Here is a 14,670-nt window from a genome sequence, read left to right as displayed (position 1 = left end):
TTCCGGATCCGGCGTGTACCTCCGGCAAGTGGAGGACACGCCGGATCCGGACAACGCAAGTATGAAAGGGCCCTTATACAGAATGCTTAGTAAAATGTTGTGCAAGTCCTGCTGAATAAAGACAGAAGATCCTTCTATCTTCATTCAGCAGGACCTGCACTGACGTCACCGTGCTCACCACGTGGTTAAGTAATCAAAGGACAAGTGGATAAGATGAGTTCATATTTTTTTATTTTTTAACCCCTTAAGCAACATTTTAGTAAGCATTCTGTATTAAGAATGCTATTCGTTACCCTTATAACCATATTATAAGGGAAAATAATACTGTAAATGGACTTGAATTTACTAACATCATCTGGCAACCATGCATGAAAATCGCACCGCATCCGCACTTCCTTGTGGATGCGATGCGATTTTCACGCAGACCCATTCATTTCTATGGGGCCTGCATTGCGAGAAAAACGCAGAATATAGAACATGCTGTGATTTTCACGCAACTCACAAGTGATGCGTGAAAATCACCGCTGATCTGAACAGCCCCATTGAAGTGAATGGGTCCGGATTCAGTGCGGGTGCAATGCGTTCACCTCACGCCTTGCACCCGCATGGAAGTCTCACCCGTGTGAAAGGGGCCTAAAGAGTTTTTCCAGTAATGAATGACCACCAGCCACCTGTCCTAGAATGTGAGCAGGACTGGCTGCCTCCCCTTGCAAAGCTGCCTAGGGGGGTAGGGAGGACTGGCTGCACCTCTCCCCCCCCCCCCCCCACTTTCACACGAACACACCCCACCCCCTTCTCCAAGGCTGGCTCTGCAAGTGGAGGCATGGAGGCAGCAAATCCTGCTCACATTCTAGGACAGGTTGCTAGTTGCCATTTTAAATCATTCCCGGAGAACCTCTTTAATTTACAAACTGTTGGCAACCTTGCTGTGCAGTGTCCATAAATACAGCATAAGAGCAGATACTGAGTATTTACACACAGTATATAAAGTTGGAGAAGTGCTAGTACTATACAGGACAGGTAAAGTGCTACTGTGCATTATCCATATGTACAGTATATGAGCAGATACTGAGAATTACACCAAGTATACAGGACAGGAAAAGTGGTACTGTGCAGTGTCCATATATACAGAATAAGACCAGATACTGAGAATTAAACACAGTGTATAGGACAGGAGAAGTGGTACTGTGCAGTGTCCATATATATACAGAATAAGATCAGATACTGAGAATTACACCCAGTATACAGGACAAGAGAAGTGGTACTGTGCAGTGTCCATATATACAGAATAAGATCAGATACTGAGAATTAAACACAGTGTATAGGACAGGAGAAGTGGTGGGAGGAGCTGCTGTTCCTTCCTGTTTCCTGTTTCCTGTTGTTTGTGGGTGTGTGAGGTCCGGGAGGCTTACCAGCGCTTTGTTTGCCGGGGGAATCGCTACCCTTTCCCCAGGGGGTGGCAGTTTCTCGCGGTATGGATCCCCGGGCCTCCGGCTGCCGGCGTTCATCACCACGTGTCGGCAGCCGCGGCGGAGATGCGCGAGTGGAGAGGAGGGCCTCCAGGACTGGAGACCTGGGCTTGGATACGTCGGCGCTACTGGAGTTGGACGACGATGCGGATATAAAGACACCGCAGCAAGCGGCTGCAAGGTCGCAGGTGATGGAGGGCAGCCCCGCAAGTGCCGCGGGCAGGAGGGGCCCTGCTGCTAGGAGCGGCTGTGATCCCTGCAGTGAGCCCAAAGGAGTACTAGGTGGGGTCCGGAGGGGTCCCAGGAGAGCAGCCAGCTTGGGATCCTCTCTAGACAATTTGAGTCAGCACCCGAGAAAGCAGGATGCTGTGGAAAGGCCCGCTGCTGCAGAAGCAGCGGGTGAAAAAATTAAAGGTACAGTGGCTGGACAAGCTGCTGGATGGGATACAGGGAAGGCCGTGGAGAAGGTGACGAGGCCAGAGGCTGAGGTAGGTGATTCAGCATGTGGTATGTCTGTGTCGGTGCCTCAGCCCGGCGACAAAGTTCCTGTAAAGAAGCCTGGTGTTGGGGGTTCTTCCTGCCCAGCGGCTGAGAGACTGCATAATTGGGGTATTTTGGGCTCTAAGGAGTCCTCAAAAACCTTTTCCTCCCGAGTAGCATATTTTCTGAACATGCATGAGTAGGTCAAGAGGGAATTAAAAAGACTTAATGTGGAGTTTAAAAATGTAAAAATGCAACAGAAAATGGCTCCTAAGACAAAGAAGGCAATCCTCTCCTCCAGACTGGTGAAGTTGGAGGAGATAATCGAGGTTTTGGAGGAGAAGAGGGCCGCCATTGAGGAAAATAGCGTCCCATTCTTGGAGAAATTCAGGAATGACTGCAGATTTGAGGGCATGTCTGGACTGTCTGGTATGCCTGGCCCCAGTCTGTCAGGGCAGCAGGCTGGGAGCCAGGGGAAGGTGGTTCCTGGAACAAAGGATTCGGAGGCGGACTCTCTGCCTTGTGGCCAGGGGGACCCCTCAGACCTGGTTGCGGCTGCCTCTGGGGATGAAAGAGGGTCTGGGGGAAGGCTAATGGTGGAAGTCAGGCAGCTGGAGTGCCCGGTGAGCAGACTGTATTTTGGGGATCAGGAGGTCCCTGAGGATGAGCTGGTGAATATCAGAAAGGAGAAAAATAAAACTGTAATGGAAGAAGTGCTTCGATTTGTGCCTTTTGAATCCGCTGCTGTGCCCAGCCCGGTTCCTGTAGTGGAATCGGGTCAAACAGTGCGGGAGATTAATTCTAAGATGGTGACGGGTGGTGCCCCCCCTTCCTGTAGTGGTAGGGTGGTCACAAGAAGCGCAGGGAGTAAAACCCCAAACAGTGTGGCGAACAAGGATGTGATGATTGTGGACAAGGTTCAAGGTGGTGGTGCTGAGAAAGAGGAGAAGAAAGCATTAGAAGCTGATAAAACTGTTGATATTGTGAAAAGACCATTAAAATCAATGGAAGGTGTAAAGACTTTGGAACCTGGGGAGAACACTATGGTCGATTATCCCAGGACTGTTCGGGCCGTGGGGGGTGCGGGAGGTGGGGAGTCCCCTGCAGGTTTTGCGGGGGGCTCCTCAGGGCCCGCCCCCAGTGATTCTCCGGTCTCTGTAGGGAATCCGACCAGTCCAGGGGGAGTGAAAGGTGATGCAAAAACAAATATGGATGCAAATATGGTTGATAATGGGATTGTGGGTAATGACGTGCAGGTGGCTGTCGGGGTGAATGAGAACGTAAATGAGGTTATAAATGAGGATACAAATGAACTGGTGAATGGGATTGTGGATGAGGAAGAAATTGAGATGGTGGATGAGGATGCTTTGAAGGAAGCAATGAGGAAGGATGTGAGAGAGAGCATGGCAAAAACAAAGACGTATGCGGGTGTTGTTTCGGGTGACTCTTTGCCCAAGGTTTCGGGCGGGGGTGACTTGCAACGGCGCCTTCTGGAGGCCCTAAAAAAAGGACCGGGGACTTCCATACAGGTAGAGGGAGGGTCGGTTGACCTAGCTTTTTGGACAGAAAGGCATGGTTTTAGGGCCTTCCGAGAACAAAGGAGGGGTGAGATCGTATGGACTCACCCCACACCGGGGAGGGACCGTAGGAATGTGGCCCGTCTCTATTGGAGGAGTAAGGAAGCAGCAGTTCCTTCTAGGAAGACTGTTGTGGAACTTCTTCTGGGGGCGGGGTTTGTCGCGAATGACATCTTTGCGCTCATACATCCCTACGGCACCGCTATGTTCGACGTCAGCTTTGTTAGGCCGGAGGGTTTGGAGCTTTTCTGGTCTAAATATGAGCTGATGAAGAACACCCCGGAGTGGCGGGGTTTTGCCGTCGAGGCCATCACCCGTCAAACGACTGTGAAGACAGTGACCGTTTTGACCTGTAATGAATCACTGTCTAGTGTAGACATCATGACTTAGCTTAGTCGATATGGTAGGGTGGGGCAGTTCCCCGCCAAGGTGCTCGATGAGCATGGCATCTGGTCAGGTGCCTGGACCTTCAGCGTGGAGCTGTTTGATCGGGGCAATTCTGTTGCTCATATTCCCTCCTCTGCCTTCATAGGATTATGGTGTTCTATAAGGGCCAGCCAAAGGTCTGTCACAAGTGCGGCAGTCCCACCCACTTCAGCGCACAATGCGATGTTAGCATGTGTGCGAAGTGTGGGGACACTGGTCATCTTGCCGCATCTTGTAGGCGGATCTGGTGCAACCTCTGTGGGGACCTAGGTCACCCGTTTAGTCGCTGTCCGCTTGCCTTCGCCAACAGGGTTCAGGGCCGGGCTCAAGATCAGGCAGGCACTAGCCACGAGGCTGGGTCTGTGGTTGGGGAGGAGCCTGATGCCGGGACTGAATCAGTTGGTGAGGGGACAAGCGCTGGAACTACTAGCGCTGGAAGAAGCAGGCAGGATCCGAAGAAGAAAAGGCCGTCCAAGATCAGGCGGCTAGAACAACGCCGCAAGGATAGGGAACAGGTGGCAGCTGACCCTTCAGCTGGTCTTTCGGCTGGTCTGGCTGAGGATCCCGGTTGTAGTGACCCGGGGTACAGCGACGATGGGGAACCAGAGGCCCAACCTGTGGAGGCTAACCCATCTGCCAACCCTGTCTCCTCGTACGGCGAAAGCTTGGACGAGGGTGGCAGAGCGTGGTTGGAGGGTAAGAGGAACAAGCAGAGTAAGAAGAAGAAGAAAGGAGAGGGTCGTAAGCCTTCTCTGGAGTGGGACCCATCTGTCCCACTCATCCTTGACCAGAGGCCTAAGGAAGGATCAACTGGGTCCCCTCTGGTGGAAGTCTCTAATCGGTACCAGGCCCTTGACGAGGATCCCCCAACTGCTTCAGCTGGGGGGGGGGAGGGTGTGGTGCCAGAAGGCATGGGGGCCTCCTCGCAGGCTGCCGGGCTCTGTCCTTTGGGGGGTAAATTACCTTCTGGAGGGGGGGCCAAGCCTGGAACCTTGGGCAAAAAGGATGGTATGGATGTCTCTGTATGTTTGAAAAGACAGAAGGAGTGTGATGGTTCAGATGAAAATGCTGATGGTGGTGGGGTGGGAAAAAAGAAGGCTATCTAACTCGATCATCAATGATGGCGGAACTCACCCCGTTGACACTGGCAAGCATTAACGTTGCCAGTATTAAGTCAGACGCAGCTCATTTCCTGGCCTTTGATTTTTTCAGCCGTATTGAAGCTGATATTTTGTTTTTACAAGAGACCTGGTTAACAAGTACAACTCTGCTGGCAAAAGCCAAGCGAGAATGGCGGCTAGGTCTGTCTTTCTGGTCTCTTGCGGCCGAGCCACGTAGCGGGGTGGCGGTACTTTTTAAAACCGCCGAAAGAGTGGAATGCAGGACGATAATCGAGTTAGAAATGGGAAGGTGCCTGATTTTAGATGTCCTCATGGGGAGACAAGAATTGCGACTAATAAACATCTACGGCCCACAGAGTAAGTGGGACCGCAAGTGTCTCCTCATGAGGATTAAGCCTTTTCTTTTTACCAGCCGGCAAGTGATCTTTGGAGGGGACTTCAACAATGTGATGAGGGCCTGTGATAGGGGAGGCTCCAAAGGTGGGCTGGATGCTGATAGCGTTGTGTTGTCTAGGATAGTTGAGGATACTCGTCTGGTGGACGCCCATTTACAGCATAAGCCAGACCACGTGGATTTCACCTTTCATCAGGGAAATCGTAGGTCTAGAATAGATAGGTTTTATTTAAAGGAGGAGGCTGTTTTCTCGGCTTTAGAAGCCGTGGAAGTGGAATTCTCCGACCACTGTTTGATTATTTTCTCTTTGAATGTTGCAGAGACTCCCTGTATGGGCAGAGGTATATGGAAGCTGAATTCATCTCTCCTGGAAGAAGTGACAATAAGACAGTGCTTTGAGGATTTCCTTCAGAGCCAGGAACCCTTGGTGGACCTCTGCAACAGTAAATCGGAGTGGTGGGAGATATTCAAAAAAGGACGGCGAGGTTTTTCCGTGAGCTTTCTAACCTCAGGAGCTAGGACAGATACTGTCTGTACCAGGAACTGAGGAAGAAACTTGAAAGACTGGTTTCGACGGGGGGTAGCCGTGAGGATATCTTTCATGTGAAATCCTTGCTCAAGAGGTGTCAGTATGATAGATACGTCTCTTTGGTAGTTGAAAGGGATTTCGGGAAGTACCGCTCACCCGACCCCTTTGGAAACTGTAAAATGGCAGTAAAAAGTTAATTTGTCGTAGGCCTGGTTGACAGTACGGGTTCCTTGAATAGGTCCAAATCAGGGATCCTGGAGGTCGTCAGGTCTTTCTACTCTCACCTCTTGGGTAGGAAAGAACTAAATCGGGACAGTTTTTCAGCTTTCTTGGCTGAAGCTGTTCCCAAGGCAGAAATAGACCCCTCTCTTGATGTTTTGGCAGATCCTATCAGGCAAGAGGAAGTGGGACTGGCCATTGATGGGCTTAGGCCCAAGAAATCGCTAGGTCCGGATGGCTTAACATCCGAGTGGTACAAGGCTTTCAAGGAACAATTAGTTCCTCTCTTGACCGAGGTGTTTAACGAGTGTCTTTCCTCGGGCACTCTGCCAAAGTCAATGGGTAAGTTAGCCCTGATTATTCTGTCAAAGGGTAAAGATCCATCCCGCATTGAGAACTGGAGACCCATATCGCTTCTCAATGTGGACAGGAAGATTCTGGCAAAAATACTTTTCTGCAGATTGGTGAAGTTTGCACCAAGACTTCTTTCTGAGGCTCAGCACTGCTCTGTTCCCGGTCGGAGCACTTTTAGCGCCGTTCTCTGTGTCCGAGAAGCCGTGGAGCGGGGCAGGGCGGGCCTTTGGAAAGGGTTTCTGTTATCTTTGGACCAGGCGAAGGCTTTTGACTGGGTGAACCATGAGTACCTGTGGTCCGTTCTCTTGTGGTATGGTCTACCCGGGAGGTTTGTAGACTGGTTAAAAACTTTTTACAAAGGGGCGGAGAGTTTCCCGTTGATTAACGGTTGGTCGGGTCGACCTTTTGAGGTGGCTTCTGGTGTCCGCCAGGGATGTCCTTTAAGCCCTTTGCTGTATGTGTTTTGCGATTGATCCCTTCATTAGAAGGATAGATCGTGGACCATTGGCGGGGGTGGGGATGGAACTGGCGGTGCGGGGGCCATCTCTGAAGGTGGTGGTGTATGCCGATGATGTCTCCATTCTTGCCTCTTCGGAAGAGGAGGTGAGCTGGGTGATGTCGGAGGTGGACCGCTATTCAGAGGTTTCTGGGTCCCAGATCAACCGGGACAAATGTGAGACTCTCTGGCTGGGGGAAGGGGATCCTGTCTTCAATCTCCAGGGCACTCTTTCAGAACCCCAGAAGTCTGTAAAGATCTTAGGCATCAATTTTGGCCAGGATGGAGATTATCATCAGCAAAATTGGGAGAGTAGACTAAAAGATGTCGCCCAAAAGGTGGACCGTTGGAAGGGATGGTCTTTATCCCTCAGGGAAAGGGTTCACCTGTGCAAAGCCTACCTGATTCCCATGCTTTTGTATCTAAGCAGTGTTTGTGTTTTACCAGGGTCTCTCTGGGGTACGGTCTACAGCCTCTTTTTCCAGATGTTGTGGGGAAACAGGCTGAACCTAATCAGGAGAGAGGTTACTTACCGCACAAGGAGACTAGGCGGGTTGGATATGGTCAACCCGGTGGTATTCTTAACAAATACCTTTTTGAAAATTAATATTGCAAACCTCTGGAAAGAGAGGGCTCCTCTGTGGGTAATTTCCTGTAGGGAGTGGTTTCGGCCCTTCTTCCAGGAATGGGAGACAGGAGGGCGAGTGAAAGACCTACGTGCGTCACATGGATATCTCCCGGCTTATGTTGCCCCGGTTCTGAGAATCCTGAGACGGTGGGGTCTGGGGAAGGTAGAGGTGGAGACCATGTCGAGGTTTTCCCTTGACAGGAAGGTTCTATCTTACCTTTTTCAGGCCCCACTGGCCTTGAGGGACTGCCCAAGTCAGGATCTGGAGGGTGGGCTGTCTTTTTTGAATTCAGAAAGGATCCCTAAGAAAGTTTGGGATGTGACTTGGCGTTGCTTCCACGGTAAACTATATGTAAGGGACAATGTGAAGTGTAGAAACTCCAAGGAAAGGGGTTGTCCCCGGGAGGAGTGTGGTAACCTGCTGGAAACCATGGACCACTTCTTACTTCATTGTCTCTTTAATATAGAGGCAGGGCCGTTTGAAGGAATTTGGGGGCCCCAAGCAAAATAGACATGGAGGCCCCCCCCCCCCTCCACGCCCTCCCCACCTTACGCACGCAAAGCCTACAGGAACCACAGTATAGTCATACAGTTTAAGTTCACCCACGCTTTATATAAATAAAAAAGGAGGTTTACAGTGCAAATACTGTGGATGGCACTGTTTAGGGGGTATCTGTGGATGGCACTGTTTAGGGGGGAGATCTGTGGATGGCACTGTTTAGGGGGGAGATCTGTGGATGGCACTGTTTAGGGGGGATCTGTGGATGGCACTGTTTAGGGGAGGTCTGTGGATGGCACTGTTTAGGGGAGGGGAGATCTGTGGATGGCACTGTTTAGGGGAGGGGGGGATCTGTGGATGGCACTGTTTAGGGGGATCTGTGGATGGCACTGTTTAGGGGGGATCTGTGGATGGCACTGTTTAGGGGGGAGATCTGTGGGTGGCACTGTTTAGGGGAGGGGGGATCTGTGGATGGCACTGTTTAGGGGAGGGGGATCTGTGGATGGCACTGTTAGGGGGGATCTGTGGATGGCACTGTTTAGGGGGGGATCTGTGGATGGCACTGTTTAGGGGGGAGATCTGTGGGTGGCACTGTTAGGGGAGGGGGATCTGTGGATGGCACTGTTTAGGGGAGGGGGGATCTGTGGATGGCACTGTAGGGGGATCTGTGGATGGCACTGTAGGGGGATCTGTGGATGGCACTGTTTAGGGGGGATCTGTGGATGGCACTGTTTAGGGGAGGGGGGATCTGTGGATGGCACTGTAGGGGGATCTGTGGATGGCACTGTTTAGGGGAGGGGGGTCCCCCTCCCCTAAACAGTGCCATCCACAGATCCCCCTACAGTGCCATCCACAGATCCCCCCTCCCCTAAACAGTGCCATCCACAGATCCCCCCCTAAACAGTGCCATCCACAGATCCCCCTACAGTGCCATCCACAGATCCCCCTCCCCGACGCTCACAGCAGTATATTTATAAACTAATCAGTAACTACTTTAACTTTATTCATTGCTCATTGCTGAGCTCTTAACTTGGATTATTTGGATATCTCTTACTTTGTCTTCGCTCCGGTAACTAACAGCAGGCAGTGCATGCGGCGCTCACTCACTGACGTCACGCGCCTGCGCCGCCTAGTGGGAGGAGCAGGCGCCTGACGTCAGTGACAGTGAGTGAGCGCCGCCCCCCGCTGCCTGCTGTTAGTTACCGGAGCGAAGACAAAGTAAGAGATATCCAAATAATCCAAGTTAAGAGCTCAGCAATGAGCAATGAATAAAGTTAAAGTAGTTACTGATTGGTTTAAAATATACTGCTGTGAGCGGCGTGGCCCTGTATATTCTAACCCCCAGGCAAGCGTCCCCGTCACCATGGGAACGCCTGGGGGTTAGAATATACCATTGGATTTGAGTTTTTGCGATCTCACTGAGCTCGTAAAACTCAGATCCGATGGTATATTCTAACCCCCAGGCAAGGGGTTAGAATATACCATCGAATCTTCTGAGTTACTCTGTTTGGCCCCGTCCAGCTCGGGGCCCCAACCAGCTCGGGGCCCCAAGCAATTGCTTGTTTTGACTGTCTCTTAGCGACGGGCCTGTATAGAGGTATACAAAAGGGTGGGAGCTTCCATCGGTTGGCCTAGTCTGGCCGCCCTGTCCTATGCGGAGTGGGCCTATGGGGCTTTTTAAAGACCTTGGTGGGAGGGACCGTCACACTTTATTCGTAGTTAGTGCAGTGGTTAGGCACCACATTTGGTGTGCACGGTGTCTAGTGTCAACGAAGAGTCACAAAATCCTCCCGGTGGAGACGGTATATAGGAACATCATGGGTGACCTGGTGAAGGTACGCTCTTATGAGTACGAAAGGTGGGGGGACCCCAAGGCCTCTCGTCTGTGGAGGGGCTTCTGTTTTGGGGTTCCTTAGCTGAGTAGTACTCTTTTCCTGGTGGTGGGCTGATATAGCACACTTATAGGTTTTTGTTATGTTTTGTAGTAATGTAAGTATGGAAAGGCTTACAGGTACCGAACCATAGCTGGTTTAGGTGTAATAGTATTACGGTGTCTATATTGTATCTATATTGTATTTATAGTGTATTATATAGGTATGTTTTGTATTATGTTAGTATTGTGATAATATATTATTATATTAGTATTATATTAGTATTGTTAAGTTTATAGTAGGGAGGAGGGAGTGTATATATTTTTCTTTTCTATTGTATATTATGTGCATGTGTGTGTATGTATATATATATATATATATATATATATATGTGTGTGTATGTATATGTATATATATGTGTATATATGTATATATATATAAAAAAAAATATATATATATATATATATATATATATAAAATTATAAAAATAAAAAAAAGGGGGGTTTTTGTTTGTTGCAAACTGACTGACCCCAGTCCGACTGGGGAAAGAATAGGACTTCTCAAAGCTCGGGGTTTATCCCCTTGGAACTTTGGGGGTTATCAGTTTGCATATTTGCTGTGGACTGGTGGTGGGTTAGTTAGATCTAGTTCTATAAGTTGTATATAATTTGTATATAGTTTGTGTATAGTTTATGTATATTGTGTATATATTTTATGGATTTTATATATACGTGTAAGATGTAAATATGTATAGTATGGGGTTATGAAAGTGTTTTAAGTGTGAATAGTATTGTAGGTTCTAGTGGGGTGGTGGACTGGTCGGAGTGGGTTTAGTAATGTGTTTTCAAATTAAAAGAGTCCATATATACAGAATAAGAGCAGATACTGAGAATTACACCCAATATACAGGGCAAGAGAAGTGGTACTGTGCAGTGTCCATATATACAGAATAAGAGCAGATACTGAGAATTACACCCAATATACAGGGCAAGAGAAGTGGTACTGTGCAGTGTCCATATATACAGAATAAGATTAGATACTGAGAATTACACCCAATATACAGGACAAGAGAAGTGGTACTGTGCAGTGTCCATATATACAGAATAAGAGCAGATACTGAGAATTACACCCAGTTCACTAGTTAAGAGTATTGTAGTTTTCCTATATGCAGAATAAGCACATGTATTGACACACAGACAGACACACACACAGACACGTATACACCAGTGATGGAGAACCTTTTAGAGATTGAGTGCCCAAACTACAACCCAAAACCCACTAATTTATCATAAAGTGCCAACACGACAATTTACCCTGAATACCAATATAGTATATCTTCCATGCACTTTATCATTTAGCTATAATAGCTTGCCTACATTCAGTGAGCTGCCTGTGCTGTTCAGCACCAAAAACTGTAATAAAAATGTGATGCACAATAATCCATAAAGACAGAGATGTGTGCAGGACTTTGCAGTAGTGCAGAGCTGTAGGCTAAATTGCCATGGTGCCACCCCATGCACTCCTAACAGGGCACCACATGAGGCCAGAAGCCCAATCTGCCTCATGAATGGTGCACCCTGTAGGTAGCAGTCAAATAGTTGGTGAAAACACACAACCTTAACAGCTTAGCTGGGCTATTAAATATATTTATATACTGTATTACAATCACCACCCATATTGCCCTATACCTCTGAGTGTATATAACAATGGAAAATTAAGCAATGGTAAAAAAAAAAAAAACTTCTCTACTGCATATAGGGTTTTCAATACACAATGGGCAGAACTGCTCTATTAGATGCACCCGGCTTCTCCAGCATCATCGTTACTGGCTCAGAAATCTCAAGAATTGTCAATGAAATAAGAAAGGAGATGCCAGTCTTCATTACTGATGGAGTAATAGTGCACCAGAGTGGCCCAGCCCACAATGCACTGAAAACCTTATTTGCAGAAAAATAACTGAGAAACATTTCTCAGATTGGAGAAACTGCCTACCCAACATGGCAGTATGCTTAAAAGCTGATGTCATGGGGCGCCGCCTGTACAGGAGCGAGGACTCATGCAGCGTTCTCATCTCCTAGGTGATGGGGGGGGCGGGACGGACCCGGCCGCGTACGTCTCCTCAGAGCGGCCAGTGTCCTCGGTCCCCCCAGCAACCAGATGAAGCCTGAGCACCGAGCTGGGCTCAGCCTTTTGCAGCAGGGCGGGTCATGTGACGCTGGCCACGTCACATGACCCCTGTTACTCAATATTTAAACAGGCACCCTGCTGCCCACAGGTTTCCTGTTATTTAGGTCCCTGCTGTGAATTTGCATTACCTGGGGAATTTACCTTCTGCCTGCTCCTCTGCCTGCTCCTTGTGTACTTTGCTGCTCGCCTGGTATTCTAACCCCGGCTTCCTCCTGACGATCCTCTGCTGACTCATTTGGTACTTCACAACTCTCCTGGTATTTATGACCCTGGCTTCTCCTGACAACTCTCTGCTTGCTCCATTTGTACTTTGTTGCTCTCCTGGTATTGACTTGGTCCGATCACATCTGTTGTTTGTCTGGTCTGTCCTCCCAGCACTTATTCCAAGCTAGGGACTGCCGTCCAGTTGTCGCCTGTCATTAGGACTTGCGAGGCAAGTAGGCAGGGCCAGGGGTGAGGGTGGAGAGCAGTGGTCACCTTCCTCCCCCTGTGTATGTGTGTGTACGTGACCGTTACAGCTGATTTTAGAGGTGACAGACTCCATTTAAAGGGAATCTGTCACACAGATTTTGGGCTATTATCTACAGTCATACATGTTTAGTGCTGCAGATATGGAGTCCAGATCACTAGTCTGACATTTAGTAATGCCTAAATGTCTAAAACATAGACAACGTAATCTTTGTCAGGCAGTCTAAAAATGTGACACATTTATCACAGTGGCTAATGCTACAGTAGATGAAGTATTTGGAGGATGGTTAGATACTTTTATGTAACTTTACATCACCTGTTGGTTGGCTTACATTACAGCAACATTTTGTGCCAAAATGTTGGTGCACTTTGTTGCATCTTATTCCACACCCCCTTCCACTTTCTGCTAAACCACAACCCCTCACTAAGCATGGCGCAGTGGATTAGTCTTTTTGGCCATTTGCTTTATAAATAGGTGTTTTGTTTGATAAAATACAAAACTGATGAAAACAAAATAAGAGCCTCTCAGGGTTAAAAAAAACTATGCAAAACAGAAATGTAATAGAGGATTAGATAATTCTCTCCATGTCAATTCTTCAGACACAAGAAGCCATGAATTCTCCCCAAAGAAGGACTCTGCAGACTCCAGGCTATTATCATTTAGAGGGAGTGGGACAAGAGTGAATGCACTGTCCTTAAACACGTACACACACACACTATAACATCTAATGTACAATGAAGATGATGGGGCCCCATCCTCATGGCTAATTATATAACCATTGTAATATTTTAGAAATAAACATATACTGTGAATAGGTGGTCCAAGTGTGATAGAAGGTTGGACCACAATAAAGTCTCATGATCCTCCCCACCCAAAACCTTTGTCAGACATCTCTGCCAGCATAGAAAGAGAATAACAACCCTATTGTAGACGTGTTTGCAAAGTCCATGAGGTGGGGCACATCTTGAAATATGCTTAAAAGCCATGAATTATCCCCAAAGAAGGACTCTGCAGACTCCAGGCTATTATCATTTAGAGGGAGTGGGACAAGAGTGAATGCACTGTCCTTAAACACGTACACACACACACACTATATCATCTAATGTACAATGAAGATGATGGGGCCCCATCCTCATGGCTAATTATATAACCATTGTAATATTTTAGAAGTAAACATATACAGTGAATAGGTGGTCCAAGTGTGATAGAAGGTTGGACCACAATGAAGTCTCATGATTCTTCCCACCCAAAACCTTTATCAGACATCTCTGCCAGCATAGAAAGAGAATAACAACCCTATTGTAGACGTGTTTGCAAAGTCCATGAGGTGGGGCACATCTTGAAATATGCTTAAAAGACAAGGAGTACTGGCATATAAAGAACAATTGTGGGATTTTATTTGTGGGATTTGTACTTTGCAACGAATGGCTCTATTGGGACCAGAAAAGTAAAGAAAACAAAAAAGAATGTGACGTTCAGTTTTCCCTGTTCCAGCCATTTACTATTGTGCTGGCATGTTGTCATCAATAACATTTTTAACATGTAGCTTAGTTTGCATACATAAAACATTGTAATAGAATGCTTCATAGTACAGCCCTTCAGATTCCATATATCCTTATTTAAGTGAATGGGAACTAAGCTGTAGTAATATGGTGAAGACACTACACAGTGGACAGTGGATGAGGTGTGCTTCCGACGCCGATGGCCACAGGTAACAGCTGGACAGCAGGGGTGCTGATCTCCTCTGAACTGATATTAACGCCCTATCCTAATGATACATCATTATCTATACACTGTAAAACTCCTTTAATGACAACTCTATTGACTGATGGAAGCCTAGATAGAATAGCATTTTTGCATCGCCCCTGGTCTATTCAAGGGCCTTATCCCATTACTTGCCATTTTTCTCGCCAACGTGGACATGTGTGTGCGTGGAAGCGATGGTTGCCAT

Source organism: Bufo gargarizans, chromosome 3 (assembly GCF_014858855.1).
Source record: "Bufo gargarizans isolate SCDJY-AF-19 chromosome 3, ASM1485885v1, whole genome shotgun sequence".
NCBI classification, from domain to species: Eukaryota; Metazoa; Chordata; class Amphibia; order Anura; family Bufonidae; genus Bufo; species Bufo gargarizans.
This window is presented reverse-complemented; position numbering follows the sequence as displayed.